Source organism: Mustela putorius, unplaced genomic scaffold, assembly GCF_011764305.1.
Source record: "Mustela putorius furo isolate JIRA1106 unplaced genomic scaffold, ASM1176430v1.1 tig00000508_pilon_pilon_pilon, whole genome shotgun sequence".
NCBI classification, from domain to species: Eukaryota; Metazoa; Chordata; class Mammalia; order Carnivora; family Mustelidae; genus Mustela; species Mustela putorius.
In genome coordinates, this window is record NW_025421402.1 from 2,086,009 (window position 1) to 2,092,606 (window position 6,598).

A 6,598-nucleotide genomic window follows, 5' to 3' on the forward strand; every position below is an offset into this window, starting at 1 on the left:
GGTGAATTGGTGGGTCACAGTTCTCTTCTTACTGGGGACTGGCAAAACAGGGGGAGGTGGAGTCCACCTCCTTAGGGAACCCCTTCCTACCTTCAGCAAGAGGATGTTTCCTCCTAGTGAAGAGAATCTCAGAGGTAAGCATCAGCTTGGTGACAGGCCCAAATCATGACTTTGTAGAGACACGGTCCCCCAGTATGGGACACAGCCTACCTAAGGTGCTATTCCCATATCACAGCTGATGGGTTTAGTCAGGATGGGCTAGGTTATCCTGCACTAACAATTTTCCCTCAGATCCCAAAGGCTTAACACAGCAAAGCTTATCCATTCATATGGTGCATCTTACCAAAGCTGGCAGTGGGCGGGAGGGGGTTCTCCTCACTGCGGTACTAACGCGTCCAGATAGACGGAAGCTCTATTTTGATACATTTGACCATCTACTAATGGGTTTGATGATAGCACCTACCTCTAGGGGTTATTGTGAGGATTAAATGAATGAACACATTTAAGGTGTTCCAATAAGCTATGGCATACAGTAAATGCAAGAGATGAGAAAATGATACTTTCTGTCACAGGGAAAAGGGTATGATAACATGCAGTGTTCTGCCCACAAGTGACACAAATTCCTTCTCGTCTTAATTTAGAAGCCAGAGCAAGCATGTGGCCACATATAACTTGAAGAGGAGAGAAATGTAACTCTCCTGTGTGCCCAGAAGATGGGGACTATCTGTAAGATCAATGTGGCCACCATGGGACCAGTTGGTATCCCCAGGAGGCCGGTCATGAGTCTGGGTGTCCAGGAACATGCCTTCACTCCTTGATTAGAGAGAATCAACCCCTTGGGCCAGGACCAAGCCCATGAACCCTCTGGAGAAGTCAAGTTGAGGTCATCAGAGTGGAAATGTAAAAGGCTCAGGGCTGATGCTTCAGAAAAGCCACCAAGGGCTAGTCTGGGCATGAAAAATGCCCACTAAGGGCTTTATTTACCATAATCGACTTCCTGAATTTTCATGGCCTTTCGGGCGAGTCTTCCTAGGCCCATAAACTCAGAACATCAGAGTTGGGTGGGTCCCCTAGAACCCGGCTGCTCAAGTGTGGTCCCAGGATCAGCATCAGCACCACCTTCCCCTGGGAGCTCGTGAGAGATGCTGGATCTCAGGCCCCACCCCAAACTACTGAATTATAATCTGCATTTTAACAAGATCCCCAGGAGATTTCTATGCACATTGAAGCCTGAGAAGTACTTCTCTAGAATTAATTTAGGCCAACATCTTCATTTCACAGAATAAGAGGTTGACACCCAGAGGGGAGGAGGCTTGGCTCAAAGTGACACAGCTGGTTCCAAGGTTGACTCTGCTGCTCGCCAAAGATTTTGTGTAAGTCACTTAAAAATTCACTGAATCTCAGTTTCCTCCTCTATGATAAAGGGATTATATAAGCACTTCATAGTGCTGATGTAGGGATCAAGTAAGACAACATCTAGACCAGTGCTGGGACATAGCCCGTAGTATGTGCTCAGTAAATGTGAGCTACTGCTATGGTCCTAACTCACTGTTCTAACATCATATTGCGTACCTCCTGGCACATGCAGTGTCTTGTAAAGGAAGAAGGAGCAGGAAGTAGGGCATGGACCCAGCTGCCTCTGTTTATATCCTGTTCTGCCATTTGACCTTGAGCCCAGGTCCTAAATTGCTCTTTGGTTCTTGGCTTCAGTTAGATCATTCATAAATGGATATAATGAAGGCCCTCACCTGTAGGGTTATTTTAAGGCTTAAATGAATTAATACATTTAAGGTCTTCAAATAGGCGATGGTACATAGTAAATGCACAAGATGGATGAGTGATCCTCCAAAATGTCCAAAAGAGAAAGTAGATTGGATGGAGCCAGGCCCAGGGAGAGTAACAATCTTTCTCAGAAGGAGCTGCTTCTGCTTTGGCCCCTTGACCTACTGCAAGTTCCTGGTTTGCTTCTCCAGATCCTGGAGGACAGTCCCCAACCCCTGGCTGGGTCTTTCTTTCCCAGCTGATGAGATGGTCTCACTGGGTTCCTGGTGCCTCCATCAGGAATGACAGAAAGGCCAGAGAAGTTTCTGTCCTGGAGACCCACAGACTCTGGCAGGTGGGGCAACTTTTCAAATCTCCGAAGCACTATCACACGGGAGAGGAGTTAGACCTGCTCTGGATGACTCGGGGGGACAGGAATAGGAAGCTTCTGGAAGAACTCTCCAGTCATTACAACTGTTCAGAGGCAGCTGCAGCTGCCAGATAGGGCACGGAGCTCACCTGAGAGTTTATTCAAATACCGATTCCAAATACAGATTCTCAGACCCCACCCAGGCCAGCGGAATTATTATTTCTGAGGGTCGGGCTAGGAGTCTGTCTTTTTTTTTTTTTTTTTTAATTCATTTGTGTCACTATATTTATTGTCGCTCTCTTTTTTTTTTTTTTGTCTTTATTTTTTTTAATTTATTTTAAAATTTATTTTTAATTTATTTATTTTCAGAAAAACAGTATTCATTATTTTTTCACCACACCCAGTGCTCCATGCAATCCGTGCCCTCTATAATACCCACCACCTGTTACGCCAACCTCCCACCCCCGCGCCACTTCAAACCCCTCAGATTGTTTTTCAGAGTCCATAGTCTCTCATGATTCAACTCCCCTTCCAATTTACCCCAACTCCCTTCTCCTCTCTAACACCCCTTGTCCTCCATGATATTTGTTATGCTCCACAAGCCTTCAGTAAAGTCCCTAATGATTCTTGTCATTTTGGTAAGCCCCGCCCCTGGGGGGAGAGGTTAGGAGAGGGGAGAGACGCGGAAGGAATGAGAATCAACCAGTAGATGACCTGAGTGTTCTCTCTTGATCTTGACCATCTTCTTCCCTTGATCTAGGTCTGGAGAACGTGACCTCACTGAGTTTCCGCCCCCTCTAAAGCATTTCTGTGCACTTGATTCAGAGATTACTCCCAAGCCTACCAGCAGTTCTAACCCCCTCTTCCCTGCACCTCTAACCTTAACCCCCCTGGCTCCTTGTGGCCCTTCTCCACCCTCAGCCCCTCAGGTGGCCCGAACAGGTTGCAAGGGCTGGCGGAGGAGGCAAGCCCCAGGGGGCTGAGCTGGGCTGGCCTGCCATCCAGAGAACCAGCTGTTGCCCACATCAGGGCCACTCCCGCAGCCAACGCATTGCTTCCACCAAAAGTTGTCTCCTGGGGTGGGGGGTGAGGGTGGGGTGGGGGGGCTCCGGACGCCTAGCTCAGTCTTCACAGAAATTAGGAAAGAAATATCCAAGTGAACACAAAGATCCTTGTTCCCTCTCTTCCCTTGGGTCAGTTCTACGGTCGGATATACCGCAGGGCCCTATAGGGTGCAAATCCCCCAGTGGGAATTTATTATCTCGGGTTTTCAGGCCAGCGCCCTCTCGCTGCACAAACCGAGGTACCCCAGGCCAAGGCGGAAAGGAGCGGAGTGTGGGATCCGCGGAAAGGCAACGCCCGCCTCATGCCCCGGCCTCACAGCGCCACCTGGTGTCTCCGCGTACTGCGCCGGCGCTGCGCCCGCGGATGGAGGCCCCTTCCCCGCTGGTGGACTCTCGGTTTCCCAAGGGCGCGGTGGCCTCTGGGGGGCCCCCTCCCTTCCCTCAGAGCCTTCCTGCTCCACCCTGTCGTACACCGTCCAGAGGGTGCTTCTGGACCAGTCACCTCCGTTTACAGCCCACTGCCTTTATTCCGGTTTCACTCCCAGGAAGTGCGTCCAGTCTCCGCCACCACCGGGCTGCTCTAGAAGACCCGCCGTAGCAGAGCTCGACAGCTAGCCAGAGTCTGAGAGGCTACCCGGGAGGGTGGCCGTGTGCCAAGCACCCACCTCCAGTAGCCAGCAGGGGGCAGCCTAGTTCCAGATTTGGGTCCTAATTGCTCCCATCCTGGCCCTTCCTATAGGAACCCTTCCAGAGGCTACCGGGACCCCACTGTTTGTGGAGCCATCCATCATCCATCCATCCAACCATCCATCCATCCATCCATCTATGCTCCCCTGTACACAAACCCTTCCCGGACAACTTCCCGTTGGCAACAGACTGCTTTGGGCCTAGAGAATTTATCAGGACAAGGTGACTTGGTCCCCACCTGCGGAACTCACAACCCACAGCTGCACTCTCCTCCTGCTCTTTTACCTGTCACCTTGCACTTACCTAGTGTTATGCACCATTAATTGGTCTTATACATGTTTAGGTCCCAATTTCAGAGTCACAAAGAGGGGTCTGTCAGGGCCAGTGTTGGATCTGGTCATCTGGACATTACGTATACAGGACCTGTTGTTAAAGTCTCTGCTTTTTGTTGTTTCTTTGGGCATCCCTAGGATGAAGGACACTGCAACCCCTCAGATGATCTCTATTTACAAATAAGGTCAGCCTTCCATGGAGCAGACTGTGGGAGCCAGTCCCAGACTAAATGTTTGTGTCCCCCTCGCAATTCCATGTAGAAATCCTAAGCCCCAAGGTGAGGTATTAGGAGGTGGGGCCTGGGCAGGTGATTAGGTCATGAGGGCAGAGCCTTCCAGAATGGGATTAGTGCCCTTGTCAGAGAAGCCTGAGCTCTCCCTCCTTTCCACTGTGTGAAGACAGGGCAGAAAGATGGCCAGGAACCAGGAAATGGCTCTCACCAGACACTGACTCTGCCTGCACCTTGATCTTGGACTTCCCAACCTCTAGAACTATAAGAAATAAACTTCTGTTGTTTATAAGCCACCCAATGTGTGATATTTCACTGACAAAAACAGAAACTGGAACCAGGAAGTGGAGTGTTTCCCTAACACGTACTTAAATATATGGAAGTGGCTTCGAAACTGGGTCATGGATGGAGCTGATAAGTGTTCTGAAATGTCTGCTAGGAAAACACCTACCCTGCCGTAAAGGGACCTGTAAAGGACATTCTCATGGGAGCTCGGAAAAAACGAGAGCTGGAAAAAGCCCCAGTCACCTCAGAGAATAATGACTAATACTGACGAACAGAATGTTGGTAGAAATAGGAATGGTAAAGGCCATCGTGATAACAAATGAGAAACATGTTAGTGGAACCGGGGCAAAAAGTGATCCTCGTTACAAAGTGGCAGTGAACTTGGCTCCGTATGTTCATATTCTAATGTTTTGTGGAAGGTAGAACTCATGAACGACAAAGCTGGGTATCTAGCTGAGGAGATGTCTAAGTGAAGTGGTGAAGGTGTGCTTGGCTCCTTCTGTGCTTGGCTTACAGTGGAATACAGGAAGAAAGAAATGACCTAAAGCTTGGAATTGTGAAGCAAAAAGGAAGCAAAACTTAAAGTTTGGGAAATTCTCAGCCTATCCATACTGCAAAAAATGAAAATGTCAAGGGTGTGGCCAAGTGACTTTGTGATAAGGTTAGTACGGGTCAGCCATGTCAACGGAAGCCAAGTCCTATTCGAGACAATGGAAGAATGCCCCAGAAGGTGATCCAGGGATGATTAAGGCTGCCATTTCCATCACAGACCCCCGAGTACAGGGGCTTGGGGGCCATGGCTTCTTCCATCTAGGTTTTAAACAATGGGGCCACCAGGAGCTGGCACAGGGTAAAGCCCTGGCAGAGTTGGGCATAGGCAGCAACCTGTTGGGCCATGGCAATGATGTTGCTACCCCATTGGGTCCAGAAGATGGGGGATTCTTCTCAAGCTTTAAGGTCTAATAGGGTTTGCCTCATTAGGTTTTGCTTGGGGCCCATCACTCCTTTCTTCTCTCCTATTTCTCCCTTTTAGACTGGAAATGTCTATCTGAGGGCGCCTGGGTGGCTCAGTTGGTGGAACGACTGCTTCGGCTCAGGCCATGATCCTGGAGTCCCGGGATCGAGTCCGGAATCAGGCTGCCTGCTCAGTGGAGAATCCACTTCTCCCTCTGACCCTCTTCCCTCTCATGCTCTCTCTCTCTCACTCTGTCTCAAGTAAATAAAATCCTTTAAAAAAAATTTTTTTTTAAGATTTTATTTATTTGATAGACAGAAATCACAAGTAGGCAGAGAGGCAGGCAGAGGGTGGGGGGAAGCAGGCTCCCTGAGAGCCCAATGCAGGGCTCAATCCCAGGACCCTGAGATCATGACCTGAGCCAAAGGCAGAGGCTTAACCCACTGAGCCACCTTTAAAAAAAAAAAATTTTTTTTTTATGTCTATCTGAGGTGCCTGGCTGGCTTAGTCCATTGAACATGCAAATCTTGATCTTGGGTTGGAAATTCAAGCCCCATGTTGGGTGTAGAGATTACTTTAAAAATAAATAAATAAATAAAAGGAACTATTTATCCTACGTGTGTTCCACTGTTTAGTGTGTCCCACTAATGGAGGATAGACAAGGGACTCCTGCCCTAAGAGGAAACCACCCTTCAAAGGATTTTTACACCGCGGGTGGAAGGAGCCCTCCACCCTTCCCCACATGATAGGTAGAGGATACAAACCTGACTGGGTGACAGACGCAAGAATGAGTAATCAGATGAACAGTCTGCCCACAAGCTGTAAAAACCCCTAGACCTAAAGACCAAATTGGCAACCCTCTCAAGGCCCCCTCCCTCTTTGGGAGCTCTGTACTATCACTCAATAAGCCTTGC